The 15055-nt window shown below is 28.7% G+C and overlaps 2 long non-coding RNA genes across 2 annotated transcripts; one reads left to right on the top strand and one right to left on the bottom strand.

Moving 5' to 3' along the window:
* The first annotated feature begins 2232 nt into the window (after positions 1 to 2232).
* On the top strand, positions 2233 to 6959 carry LOC106677945 (uncharacterized). Its single transcript, XR_001342671.2, has 4 exons — positions 2233 to 2564; positions 2675 to 2725; positions 3590 to 3686; positions 5999 to 6959. It is a non-coding gene; the product is annotated as an uncharacterized lncRNA (long non-coding RNA).
* Positions 6960 to 7560: 601 nt separating this feature from the next.
* Positions 7561 to 15049, bottom strand: LOC136795108 (uncharacterized). The gene is made up of 2 exons (XR_010842655.1): positions 14928 to 15049; positions 7561 to 8011 (listed from the first exon to the last, which is right to left on the bottom strand). It is a non-coding gene; the product is annotated as an uncharacterized lncRNA (long non-coding RNA).
* Between the last annotated feature and the right edge of the window lie 6 nt (positions 15050 to 15055).

A 15055-nucleotide genomic window follows, 5' to 3' on the forward strand; every position in this document is an offset into this window, starting at 1 on the left:
TGAGGGTCAAGCTGTGACCGACTCCAAAAATATTATGTACAGACAAATACATCAGAGAAGATACACTCGAGATTCGGTGCAGTAATATCGACAAAAAAGAAGATCCGAGAAGAGACTCCACAGACAAACGAAAAGGAGATAACACTAGGAACAACTGTTTTAATTATTCAAACCCGACGTGATCTCGTTCTTGCTGCGACAATTAGTCAGTCCCTACGACATCTCATATCAGCTGTGACCCAAATAGGAGCGGAAAAGCAAGATGATGAGTAAAATGGGTCAGAATACTAGGGGGCGAAATTTAAAAAAAAACACGGACAGAAATTAAATAACCTAAGAGGTATAATAATAAGAGAACCTAGCCGAATCCTTCACAGTTTAACCTCTTATAATTCCGTGTTATAGGAATCTGTATCACGGATTCCACGCTTGTTGAGAAGAACAAGCCCAAACAGTAATATGGATACACCACCTACGAAGCCGTCTTCTGAAAATCTAATATTTAAGGTACCGCTTGTCTTACAATTAACTACGCCTGATACCTACCTTCACGGCATCATTCAAGGTAAAGACATCAACACTAATCCATCAAATTCACACAATCGCATTATCCTATTTTTGTCTGGGACGAAATCACGGGCCAGCCTATTTCCATGGACACAGAAACCCTTAATTCCCTGCAACCAGTCCATCGGACCAATTCAACCAATAATACTAGTCAAACGTAAAGATTACTCTTAGATTTCAGGAACAGGCAATATTATTAATTCACAATCATGTATAAACATTATATTTCGTATCTTTATAATTATCTTTTTTTTCATATTAATTAAATCTATGACTTACGTAATATATTTCCCTCAAATGAACAATTTACTTCATCATGACTGGTTTCAGCAACAGTACGAACCTCTCTACCAAACTGGCTTCATCAGTAGGACACACATCTTGAGGTGGATCTACTGCCACTAACCTTATCCTTAGGTTTTCAGAGGACTTAAGAACTTCAGATGAGGGTAGTTTCCAGCTACTTCTTATATGATTCATCATGACTTATCTTGGTTAATTATGTTACCATATAAGGCAATATTTCTGCTTTTTTGTTAGCTTCCACCTATTGGCTCTAATTAGGTTTGCTCCTTTCCCCATCCTACACAGTTTTAGAGCTCATAGATCATGTTCATGTAATAATTATTGTCACTTTATTTACTATGAAAGTTTTTTTTACAGTCAACGTGAATTCAATTATTTAATTGTCTCCATCCATCATCTGTACTCCTTGCATTGTTCAATGTATGCTTAATCCGATGTTATTACTCTACGCACTCTTCCAGGGCATTTTATCTCAAAGTTTTTTTTTTTTTAAGACCAAGAGTTAAAGATAAATTGGTAAGTAATCAGTCAGGAATCATTCTAGAAAAGAATAATTTAAATAAATTTGATTTAACAAAAGACTTTTGGAAAACTGAAAACCGAATCCTCTAGTACAGCGGTTCCCAAAGTGCTTCAAGCGTATGCCAGTGGTGCCGAAAACGAATGCCACTTTCTCAAAATACGACAAAAAAAATAAAAATTTAAATAGTTGATGTACAGTGAATTCCAGCATTTACTTTGCATTGCTTTTACTTATGTTCCTACTTACTCAATCGCTCTGAATATATCTGTGGCAACATTGTTACGTTTATTTAGCTCAACAAGGGTGCCACGAGAAAAAGAAAAAAAAAAGTTTGTAAGCCACTGCTCTAGTAAAGAACATGAAAAAATAAATTAATATAATGCTGCTATAGGACCTTAGGAGTTCACACCTGGTAACCAAAACCTACATATTGATAACTTTCAAACTCGCTAAATTGTTGAAAATGAGGTAAAGGAAATCTTAGATAGCGAAAAAATTGTGAATAATTCTTACAATAATATTTTAGAAGCAATTAAAAACAATTAAAGGCGATATTTTAAATTCAAATGTGGAGCAATATTTAAATGATCTCCAAGAAACAGTTTTTGACACTTCTCATAAAGAAAAAACAGAAAATGAGCTTTAATCAAATACTGAATAATCAAACAGTAATACCTGCGTAGAACTAACAAGTAATCCTAGTAGCATTAATAGACTAATATTATTAGTGCAATATAACCTTAAACTAATTATTCAACATTTTTTATTAAAAATCCTGGTTTATCATTTCGGCTGTGAGCCACTATAGATAGATTATGACGTCATCATAAGTTTCAATACTAATGTTAGGTTAAACTTTTCAAAGGTCCATTTATAGTGCTTTAACAGTTTGAATTTGATTCAAAACCTTAACTTTCACAGGTTATAATCATTCAAATGTGCATAGTTTTCCTACTTGACAGTTTTATATCGTATATTTGACGGAATCAATCCTGCTATGCGTATTAAAAAACCCGGAATCCTATCTTTACCAGTAATTATTATGGTAACGATGTTGGGTGCAGCTTCTTCATACTATGTCTGGCAACCAGCTTTAAAGCAATATGCAATCCAACAGAAAAGCAAATCCGAATAGTGATAAGATTTTTATGATTTGGTGCTATAACAGGTTTTTTTTTTTAATTTATTTAACTATGGCTGTTATAAATAAGTCTGACTATAGTGGTAGGGATAATTCAGTTACTTGTATAGATAAAATTAATTTTCAATGGTTTTCAGAAAATCATGAAAATAGTTGATGACATTGTGATTATCCTTTAAAAATCAATAGTAAGTATTAACAAAGTTGACAAATCAATTGTCTTTAACCTAATATTCTTTCCTTATTGTAGTTATTTATAGGTTTTCCATTTCAAAATGGTTATTGTAACTCATTTACTTGGCCGTACTCATACATTTTTTCGTTATCATGTATTCTTTGAATAAAAACATCATAATTAGAAATGGATTCTTGGGTAGATTGATGTATATTTTTGCAGTTTTATAAAATATTGTGATGATAATATTTGTTCCATGTTCAGTAGTTATAAATACTCAATTGAGGTTTGATAGGCAAGAGTGGTTATTTATCTCCATTATTTAAGGGGCTATTACCTAGTTTAAACTCTAGTTGCTTAAATATCTGATTGATTAATGGATTATTTGTTCATATTAAAACTGTATATAGTAAGATAACTTTTCTTTAATTTGTACCCTACATGGTCATTTCTTATATAATGTGGGGGTTATCCCAGAGGTAACAAACCATTCTAAATCGAGGTGAATTGGGTTTTCATTCTGTTGGACCTCAATGAAATAATAGTCAATCAGTCCAGGCTAGAATCGAATTGGCGTTGTTGCAGACTTAGTGTTGAAAAGATGACCATACAACTCCCTTAGGTACAATGATTTCCAATTTGCAATACAATGACTCTCTTCTTACTCCAATTTAAATTTTAAAAAAGTACCAATGTTTCTTATGGGCCAGGTAGAAATTAAATTTTTTGAAATAGCCCCTACCCTTCTTTTATGTTACTAAGGTGGAAAAGAGCGCAACAGGGGTGTGCCCATCATCTAGCTAAGAAATTATCAATTCAGTTATTAAAACTTTATTATTATCTGAACAATGTATTATAATGCTTTAAATACTCCCAGGTCCAGCACAGAAGTCACTTTTCTGTAGTGGTCTCATATGACTGTATAGAAAACGAGAAACAATAAAATAAAACTATTAGTTTCAGATCAACCAATGGTGAGACTTTCTATATTCATATAATTAAAATTTTTATTGATAAAAATTAAAATTAGACTTAATTATACATCTACTTATATATAAATAAACTACTAATATCAATATATAAATATACATTTAATTGTTTGATTCTATTTTATTTGTTATTATTTTTATTTATTTAATTATCACAACATTATATTTCATACAGCATTAGGGCAAAGATTGGATTATTTATTTTTATACCATTTTTGTGCCATATCTCTTCTAACAGTTTTGTATCTTCCTAAGTTAGCTAACCTATTCCCTTACAGTCATCTAATTCAAATCAATACTCATCTCATTTTCTTAAATTTAACGAGATAAGAAAATTCATTACTAAGACTATTCTGCCTCATTTAGAGAATCACTAGTCTTGGACAGGGTATGAATTCTCAACAGTTAACTGCTGCCATTAAACATTAATACCAAAATGAAATAAAATCAAATAATTTACTCTTTAGAATTGTAGAATAAATTTGTAATCTATAGAAAATAATTTAATGTACATAGAGGTAAGTTATTGTAGAGGTTAGATTACAGCTGTTGAGAATGTTGATTCATTATCAACTGTCAGATATTTTATGCATGTTAACTATAACTTCTATATCTTTCATTGTTTCATTATATCTTTTTTATCGGTTCATGATCATGCTCAGAATTTACTGTAAGATTTCTTTTTGTGCTAATACTTTTGGAGTTTTATAGATATCCCTGATTTTATCAAAGACATATCATTTCATGGGTTTCTTAGATATTGATTCAAAACTTATTGCCTGAATCTGAGGAGGCTGGTAACTTATTATGTCCTTCATATAAGCATCAAACCTTTGGGCCATAATATTATACTTAATACTCTCAAGTGTGTTTTTTATAGCTCAAACAAATTTAAAAAGATATATACATTCATTTTTTTTATTTTTAGTCCATTTACTTTCCATCCATTTAATTTACCTGGTCAATATGTCCAGTACAGATTCAGTAAAATTACTTCTGAAGTATTTTTAATTGACCTGTATGACACATTTTACAAATTTTCCTGTAAATGGGTTTCTCTTCACAGCTCTTTTTTACATTGTTAAATATTTAACTCTCATGCTATTAGCAAGTCATCTTAAAACCAGATCCTGCCTTTTTATTTGTATCAAACTGACACCCTTTTGTATTCTATTTCAACAATACTTTGTAGTTCATGCATCCAACTTCTGAAATTCTCTTCCAATGCCACTCTCCTATCATTATCACTGCACAAAACATATGAATAGACATAATCTCATAATGGGAGGGCTGCATAGTAAAAGCATAGCTTTAATCTAAAAGTCTTTATCAACCTTGATTTACCACTTTCAAATTCCACGCCACCTGTTAAATGTTCGAGTTGTTGAATTCTCAGAAAGAGGAAGTATAAGAAATATTGTAATTATAAAAAAGAAAAAATAATGCTTATTTCTTTGCTATCTACCTCTACAAAGAAAGGATACAATTATGTGAAGTAAAGGCAAATCTGTCTTTTTATTGTTTTAGAAATTTAAAATTATGGTATTTTTTCTATCATTAAATGTTATGTAGATAAAGAACTTTGAGAAGAAGACTTTTTGTTATTGAAAAATCAAGAAAAACTGTATTTCTTCTTTTTATTTTAATTTTGTATCTGGATACTTTAGGGCTTTAAATACTCCACTATTATTCTTATTCTTATTTATACTGTTTAATTATTAATCAGCACAATCAATATCTACTAAAAATGTTTTCTATTTTCTATTGATCTATAATTAAAACAGCTAGACTACCATTTTGTTTTTAATTATTTTTAGAGGGTAATGCCCCAAAAATAAAGATTATTTTATTTCTTTCCTTCTTTTAAAGTTTGATAAAAATTACCAGCTGTTAGGATCCTCCCAATATTAGGAAGAGATGAGTGTTGAGGGCTAATTTAAGAAAAGTACTTTCTTTCCTCAATAAAAACTAAAGGTATTGTGATAAAGTTTTTTTATAATCAATAAGATTATAACTAGTTAAATCATAACACCTCAAAGTAGATTTAACTATCCCAATAAAGCTAACATCCAAAAAAGCTTTTCAAAAACACCCTGATAGACCCAGTAAAGTAATTAGTTAATTGTTCTTCAATAATTAATATTGATTCATGCTTCCTGTATTTAGTTATCGTATAAATACACATTTACTAGTACTGGTAGAAATAAGCAAACAAATAAAATATACAAACTTTTTTAATCCTGAGAAGTAATGAAATATTTTTTCTTTATTTTCATTTTTTTTTTTTTTTTTTTCAGGAAAAACACAGAACTACAGAAGATCATTCATATTTATTTTTATTTTAATTTTTCAAATATTCTGTGTAGTTACAAAAATAAATTTGTTTGCAATTCAACAATATATTTAATTATATAGTTTCATTTATATTTTTTTATGTTTTCTGTGTTGGTGATTGTATGCTCAAGGGCATCTCCAGTCAATATATTTAACTAATTGATCAGGCATTAAAGTTACTTTCAAAATAAATAAATTGAGTCTTATTATAATCTATTAACTATATTAAAATATTTATAGTTAAATGTCTCTCTCTCTCCTTTATTTTAATAGAAAGAAAAATTACTATGTTTCCATATGGTTTAAACTTAATGACACTTTCACAATCAGTATTCTTACTAACATTAAATTAAAATTGGTAGATTTATTAAAATAAATTGAATGTACTTCTTTGGTATAACAAAAGAAAGAAAAATGATGTGATAGAACTTAGATTTAAAGTTGTTAAAGTTGTTGTTAAAATTGTTGTAAAGTAATAATGATTCATTATTACTTTATTTATTACTTATGACTATGGAATTGATAAAGTCAAAAGTTATTTTTATATTATTGTTATCTTCTAATTCAGCTGTTTTGTTTTGTTTTAAGCAATTCATGTAATCCTTCTTTATAGTTTAAGTAAATGGCACTATTTTCCCCCATGTTGATCTAATGATCACACCACAATGTACGTGGTGTATTAAGAATACATACAACTTATCTTAAATTAATACACCTTATTAAAGCTTATAATAAATAGACGTATTATTTGTGTAAAAACAGAAAAAAGAAGTCTAATTCAAGCACTTTATTGACAAACAGGATATTGGCCCGTTTATTATACTAAAGAGCCAATTATTTCTTATTTCTAAATAAAATTATATAAACATTTTTTATGAAAATTAATTATTATGCGGTATAAAAATATATACACTTTTCTTGTCATCATGGTGCATGCATGTGCTCTCATAAGTCAATTCAGCCTGTTCCAACTCCCCTACAAACTGGATACTAAAGCGTTTACTTCATAAGTTTTAATTTTTGAAAATATCTGCATATTGATTTTTTTTTTTTATTTGCTTTTTGATTTTGATTCATTTAAACTGTCTTCTCTTTTGTGTGAAACACCTCTTGATAAAAAAAAAAAAAAATAGTTCTATAAAATTTGTTCCTTAATTTAAGGAATATCATATTTCCAAGTCAATTGTTGTGTTTTCCATTTCAATTTTAACTTTTCCCATTTTAAATGTAATATTATCTATTTTAAATATGACCTTTTCCAACTCACTGTAACTTTTCTCATACCAAATGTAAATTTTTTTATCTGCTTTAATTTTCTTTAAGATCCTTGCTTCATACAGGAATTGGTTACTGAATCTTGAGTGGCCATTTCATAAATATATTAAAGTTTCACAATTTATTGTATAAATGTTGTTTGTTAACTTTAAAACTAAAAATAATTTATTCCAACTTTTATAATAGATTTGATGTACCTTTTTTATGGGAAAATGGAAGAAAGTTAAAGGAATTGACCTTAGACCAAAGGTGTTTTTATTATAATTTTATTAATTACTAACTGTCATGAAACAAAGAAATAGAGGTTAATTTTATAGTATTATGATTATAATATTATTAATGACATCATCTCATTCTTACTATTTTTATTTTAAAAAGAATTGATAATTTTAATATAACATGGTGTGTAGTAGAAATTATGTTATGGACAGTTTTCGTAGACATTAACTGCTCATGATTTCATAAATTATCAATAATCAGGATAATGTGAACAATACCAATCTTTAAAACTAATTTTATTCTATTGACAATGAGTTTTACTTTACATATTCATGAAATATAATACACATGTTTCCAAAAACACAAAATACATGTTATTCATTTTTAATTAATAGAGTAACAATGTATAACTCTTAATAAAAAGGTAGAAGAGTAATAATCTAGCGAATCTACATCAGTCGACTTGTTCAAGTTAGAGTTTACTGAAAAAATTTCTAAAATGAATACAAATTATCAAATTAAAAAATAAAACTAATGTTATTAAATTATGGCTGTAATTGTTACTTAAATAAATAATAGAAACATAATATACATGAAAATTCTAATAACTCAAGCTTATGTTGAGTTTAGAACTTTATTTAAAATGTTATTCAAGAAGCAATGAGTAAGTAAAAAAAAAGGTAGCAATAAAAAATGAAATATTAAGATATTCTGGACAAAAATACAATTGGTGTGTATGTTTCTGAATAGAAAACAGAATTCTAAAACATTTGAAGGTTCTATAAAAGACTCTTTTGAATAGTAATGAAGGTCCAACAGGAAAATCCATATGAGGAGCACTCTAACAGAGGAACAAGGATAATTAAAGAGAAAATTAAGCAAATATATTGTAAGAGAACTTATAGTCCACTGAAGTTAGTGAACAGCGATGGAATATTACTGGCCAATGTATTCCAAAGATATCTCTGTCAAAAAATAAATTCCAAAGGGCTAGTAGGGAAAAGTTCTAATTCCTATAAATGAAAATGCTTACCAGAGTAATTGTATACATTGCAGACCACTTTGCCTCCCAGATGCTGTGTACACAATATCTAACTCCTTAATCATTTATACCTGAAGTAGTATTACTGTTATTACTACCTTCTTTCTTGGACCAACAGCCACTTGTCAGGAAACCAAGAAAGAATATATAACTTGGATGCTGATAATCAATCTTTTGAATAATTAAAGGCTAATCAGGATTAAGACAATAGGACAAGAAAGAAAAAGCATTTCCAATTTAAGTAGAGCATCATAACCATAATCAAAGAAATTATATTGATGTTATTGTGATTTCACATATGAGATAACCATTACACAATAAGGACGCCTGTATGACAGCTAGTTCGGGTACTTCTTCCAAAACACCTAGTAGGGTACTTTTTATAATAAATTATTGGGAAGATAAGGCAAAAGAAACTAACAGATTTAATTAAGGAGGTTAATCAAAGTGAGTATTTCCAAAGATAAGCAGAATAATTATGATTCAGTAATTAGGCAGCAAAAGACTGAAAAGGTATGGATTATAGTTGTATCAATGAGGAACAAAGAATAAATAGGGAGATCCAAATGAGAAGAACTCAAACAGAGGTACAAGAAGATGAGCGAGATTAATCTAAGATAAAATTAGGTAAATATGCTGTAAGAGAATATACCATTCTTCAAAATTGGTGAAATATGATAAACAAAAACTGGTTAAAGCCTTGTGATGCTTTTCACAAAGACATCTCAATAAAAAAGTAAATTGCAAAAGGGTAGAAGGAAAAAGTTCTGATTCCTATAAAAAGGTTGCCAAAGTGACTATAAATTATAGAACGCTTTTCTTCTTCTCCGTTGTTGGCACCATATCCAACACCTTTACCAATTAAATGTGAAGTGGTATTATTATTAATGCTACCACTTTTGTTGGACCAATCACCACTTATACATATATAAAAGAAAAAATAGATAATTAGGAAGCTGGCAATCAATCTATTTGATCATTAAACTTAACAGGATTAAAACCATTTGATAGGACAGAAACAGTATAGTAAAGAATTTCCAAGTTAATGAGATAGTTATCCTGATAATCATATCATAAGTTGTATTCAAATAAATTATAGTAATGTTACTACAATATCACTGAAGAGGTAACCAAGATACAATAAGAATAAAGTTTTAATATATTATTAAAAAAGAGAAAAAGAAAGAACTTCAGTTTTTATTTTTTTACAACCTTAATATGAGTCCATGACATAAGCAAAGTAGAAATCAGGTGGTTAGAGAATATCGCTAATTAAACTATCCCTCCAGGATTCTGTAAGATAGAAGTATCAGGTACTCTTACTATTTATGCAGAAGAATTGAATTATTCTATAAAAAATACATGAATGAACATTAACATTAAATAATTTATTTAAGTTAACTGGTCCAAATTATGAACATAAAACATTCTTTTTAAACTTATATATGTTTGTTTGTTTATTGGCGCGGCAGACTGTGGAGGTCCAAGGCCTCCCGCGATGTACTTCAGAAATACATCGCGTGTTTCTTGACGTGGGTTATATATGGTGCTTAAATATTTTTTTTTTCCCCAAGCCTGTAAATTTGAACATAATGTAAGGTTTCTATTATTTATTTAAAAAAAAAAAAATATGTTAGAGAAGTGAAATTCGAAGTTATTTTTCTCTTAAATTTCAATCATGTAGGGCATACTGATGTCTGGTTAGCTGAGCTGATACCCCTGTTTGCACCATATTTTATCTCTTTTATAGGCTTCCTTCCAGTGTTACTGCAACTGACCACTTTGTCGGCAATGCCGTCCATAGAGTAATCAATCTAGGACCAATTCTACCCCCTTATATAGATCACTACCATACATCTCCTCTCTTTCCGACAACATCCAAAAACTCTTACGTTCTGCTATACCTAACCTTCCTATAGCTTTCAGATCTCACAACACACTATCTAATATTTACACTAAACTAAAAGATCCTATCCCTCCTCTATACTGATCACATATTGTATACTGCATCCCTTGCTCCACCCTTAATTGTAATTCTGCTTACATAGACGAAACCAAAAACCTCTTAAAAGACCGTATCAAACAGCATGAATATTTTGTTTCCTCACATAATCATTCTGCCTCAAAACTTTCGGAACATTCTCTTTCTTTAAATCATTCCTTCGATTTCGACAAAACGTCTTTACTTGCTACAGTTCGTAACCATGAAAAAAGGCTCATCTCTGAAAGCCTCTATATCCAATTAGAACCTTCTTCCGCCAATTTAAAAACCGACAAGCGCACTACTTATCATTAACATATTCGTAAATAGTTAATTTATTAAAAAAGTAATTTTTTAATTTATTCATTTTATTTTTCCGCCCACTTTGTAACGTATTATTTCACTTCTTAAATTTTTTCTAACACATTTGTCGTCACCCTCTTATATACGTTTCCTCTTTTTAACTGTAGTTAAATACTCATGACACTTAGTCATCTTCCGGTACTTCGTCATCCTTGTACATATATATATATATATTTTTAACATTTTCCAAAAACCATTTGTCCTCACCCTCTCACACATTTTCTTCCACTAAATATCTGGCTAAGTCAGACCCTAAATATTGCATATAACATAATTAACGGAATATAAATTGAAAGTTTAATATATTTCTATTATTTATTTTAATCAAAACAGCAATTTGGAAATAAGGATAAGAAGTACTAGATCATCCGGAACTGCATTGCTAGTTCATTTCTATCCTATTACATTATTCTACTTCTGGCCCTCTTAACTATTTACAGACTGGTTCCTTCCTATTTATCCATTTTTTTGGATGTTTATAAATAATGGGTGGCAATTGATCCAACAAAGGTGGCATACTAAGCAGCTATACCATTTCAGGTCTAATTAGTAAATATGATGTAAATTGTGCATACAATAGGGGAGAGACAAAGTAGTCTGATCTGAAATTTCTAATTTCACTCTAACAACTTCTTACATTTTGTTGGAATCAGAACATCATTCTACTAGCCCTTTGGAACTTACTTTTTGAACAAGTACTACAAAATCTTAACCAGTAGCACTCCAACATCTTTCATGAATTATGGAGATTGAATAATAAATCATAATATATATATGTGTTTGTATATATATATATGTAGTTGACCATATAATTTTAAATATAAGAAGATGGTCAGGGTTGTGGTCAAAAAAAGAACAAATAGTTTTTAATTATTTAATGTCCGACATTTTGCCCCACTTTGCAGGGCTTCATCACGACTAAACAGAAACAAAAAACAACTAAGAACATTACAGCAATAAGATACAATAAGGTAAATTAAGGTAGGATATATATTATGTAAAAATTAAGTGATAAGAAAATTATATTTAAATAAAAGGAAGGAAGAAATAAAATAGTATTAATATAAAATAAACAATCATAAAAAAAAAAAAGTTGTAACAATCATAAGAATAAAAATTAAAAATTATGTAAAATATACAGTTAAAAAAGTACAGAAGAGGTATATAAAAAAAAAAAAATAAAAAAAAAAAAAGTAGATGTGGGAACACAAAACTTAAATTCAATAACAGATGGAAAATGAAGAAGAAAGTTGAGATTAAATAAAGGTCGTGAAAGAATAAATATAAATAAAATTAATTATGATGATAATAAATGAGCAAAGAACAAATTAGGACCACCTACCTGTTCAAAGTGATAGGTTAACAGACATAGACAATAAATCGGAAGCGTGGAGGAGTGGAGAGGAGGTGGCCTGGCCAGCCGTTTAATGGTTATATTTCTATTTCAAATACGTTGGGTATACAGGAAATAGTCATAAAAATATGACAAAAAATGAAAAAATATAAAGAAAGATACAGAAATACGATAATAATAACTATAATAATTTTCTATTCTAGGAATAACAAAGAAAGAAGTAAATAAATAATAAGTAGAAGTAAATAAAGAATAATAGCAAAAAAATCTAAATATATATCGTGAGAAAAATAATTTATCTACACTGATAATAGTAATAGTATAGATAACAGGAGTAACATGAAAAATTTAAAGTGAAATAAGATAATTTAAAAATTGAAGTGAAAGTTTACAAAATAAAATAAAAATATATATAAGTACAAGGTAAGATGTAAAAAGAAGTACATAAAAAGATTAAAAATAAGTAATAAAGCATAGAAATGAGTAAAAAATGTGTGATAGAATGTTAACAATATAGGTAATAATAATGATAAGTGAAATAAGTTAATAGAAACATGTGAAGTAAAAGTTTACACAAAAAAAAACAAAGTAAATGTGAAAGTTAATAAAACATAGATAAATAAATATAAGTGAATGTATCTATAGATAATATAAGTTATAGAGAGATAACAAACAGGTGAAAAACAAAAATATAATAGAAAGATTTGGTGATGATAATAAAATGAGCATAAAATTATTGAGTCTTAATTAAGTTTGATATATGGCTGCAGGTATGTGAGATACAGTTCTTATCGATTTTATGGTTAACTGGAAGGGGTTAAAGATGTATGTAAATGGATTCTGAGATGAGTCTCTTTTAGTAATTTGGAACTATGGCTAAAATAGTGGTATGGTCAAAATCAAGAGTGTGATTAAGTGTAAAGGCATGTTCTGAAAGTTCGGAAGCAACTGAGTTGTGGGAAGTTATAGATAATTTATGTTGAGAGATACGTGATCCGAGGTGATTCTTAGTTTCGCCTATATATGAAGAATTACAATTGGGAGAGGAACAAGGAATCTGGTAAACAACGTTAGAGCGGTATTGGAGAGGAATAGGATCCTTAGTATTAGTAAAAAAGTAAGATAGTCTATTTTGAGACTTGAGACTAAGGTGTAGTAAAGGAATGGTTGATTTTAACAATATCTGTATGTCGTCAGTGAGAGAGGGGACATATGGAAGGGATCTGTAAATTGAGAGAGTGGATGGTGGATGTAGAGAGTATGGAGAAGGGGAAATTATATTAAATTATCTTTAGGAGAAATTATTTTTAAATTACCTTATTTCACTTAAAATTTTTCATGTTACTCCTGTTATCTTTACTATTACGTGTAAATAAATTATTTTTTCCACAATATATATTTAGATTTTTTTTTTTCTAATATTCTTTATTTACTTTTACTTATTATTTATTTACTTCTTTTACAATAATTGTTATTATATCCTATATTGTATTAACTATCCTAAATATTTTTACTTTGTTATTCCTAAATTATAATTATATTACTAGAAAATTATTATAGTTATTATTATTATCATATTTCTGTATGTTTCTTTATATTTTTTTCATTTTTTGTCATATTTTAATGACTATTTCCTGTATACGCAATGTAATTGAAATAGAAAAATAACCGTTAAATGGCTGGCCACACCACCTCCCCTCAGATCCTCCACGCTTCCGATTTATAGTCTATGTCTGTTTAACCTATCGCTTTGAACAGGTAGGTGGTCCTCATTTGTTCTTTGCTCATTTATTATCATCATTATTAATTTTATTTATATTTATTCTTTCACGACTTTTATTTAACCTCAACTTTCTTCTTTATTCTCCATCTGTTAGTGTTTTTAAGTTTTGTGTTCCCACATCTACTTTTTTATTATTAATTTTTTATATACCTCTTCTGTACTTTTTTAACTGTATATTTTACATAATTTTTAATTTTTATTCTTATGATTGTGACAATTTTTTATTCTTATGATTGTTTATTTTATATTAATACTATTTTATTTCTTCCTTCCTTTTATTTAAATATAATTTTCTTATCACTTAATTTTTACATAATATGTATCCTACCTTAATTTACCTCATTTTATCTTATTCCTGTAATGTTCTTAGTTGTTTTTTGTATCTGTTTAGTCGTGATGAAGCCTGGCAAAGTGGAGCAAAATGTCGGACATTAAATATTTAAAAACTACTTGTTCTTTTTTTACCATAACCCTGACAATCTTCTTATATATATGTTGGGGCGAGGGGCTTTTCTTAAATGAAAACAACTAACCTCTTCCCCATAGGAAAATTGTTCGCTGGTTCGGTGAGATAGTAAAAAAAATAAAACGGAGGACCTGCAAAGATTGTAAACACAAAAATAATAAAGAAAAAAAAATAGAGAATAAAAAAACCCTTTCAAACTGGTATACAAATTTAATAAAATTAAAATATAAAACAAAAATAAAAAAAAACTGTTGCTGTTGTTATAAAAAAATAAAGACGTGTAATGAAATAAAATAAAATATTTTGATATATACATAAACAAATTGCTTCTCTTTATACTAAAGTTAATTAAAATGACTCAATAAAGATAAAAATGCTGCATGGCTTGATGAAGGAAAAAATCACTCACAGTAGTGGTATGCGCATACCGCTCCAGTCCGAAACATCCGCCGTCTTCAAACGTCGATTGGTGGGTGAGGGTCCTGAACTGCACCCCAGAAAACTCTACGTGGTGAGCCGGTGGGTGTCTCTCAATAT

This window comes from Halyomorpha halys, unplaced genomic scaffold (assembly GCF_000696795.3).
Source record: "Halyomorpha halys isolate HHAL.00 unplaced genomic scaffold, Hhal_1.1 Scaffold115.1, whole genome shotgun sequence".
Taxonomy (NCBI): domain Eukaryota; kingdom Metazoa; phylum Arthropoda; class Insecta; order Hemiptera; family Pentatomidae; genus Halyomorpha; species Halyomorpha halys.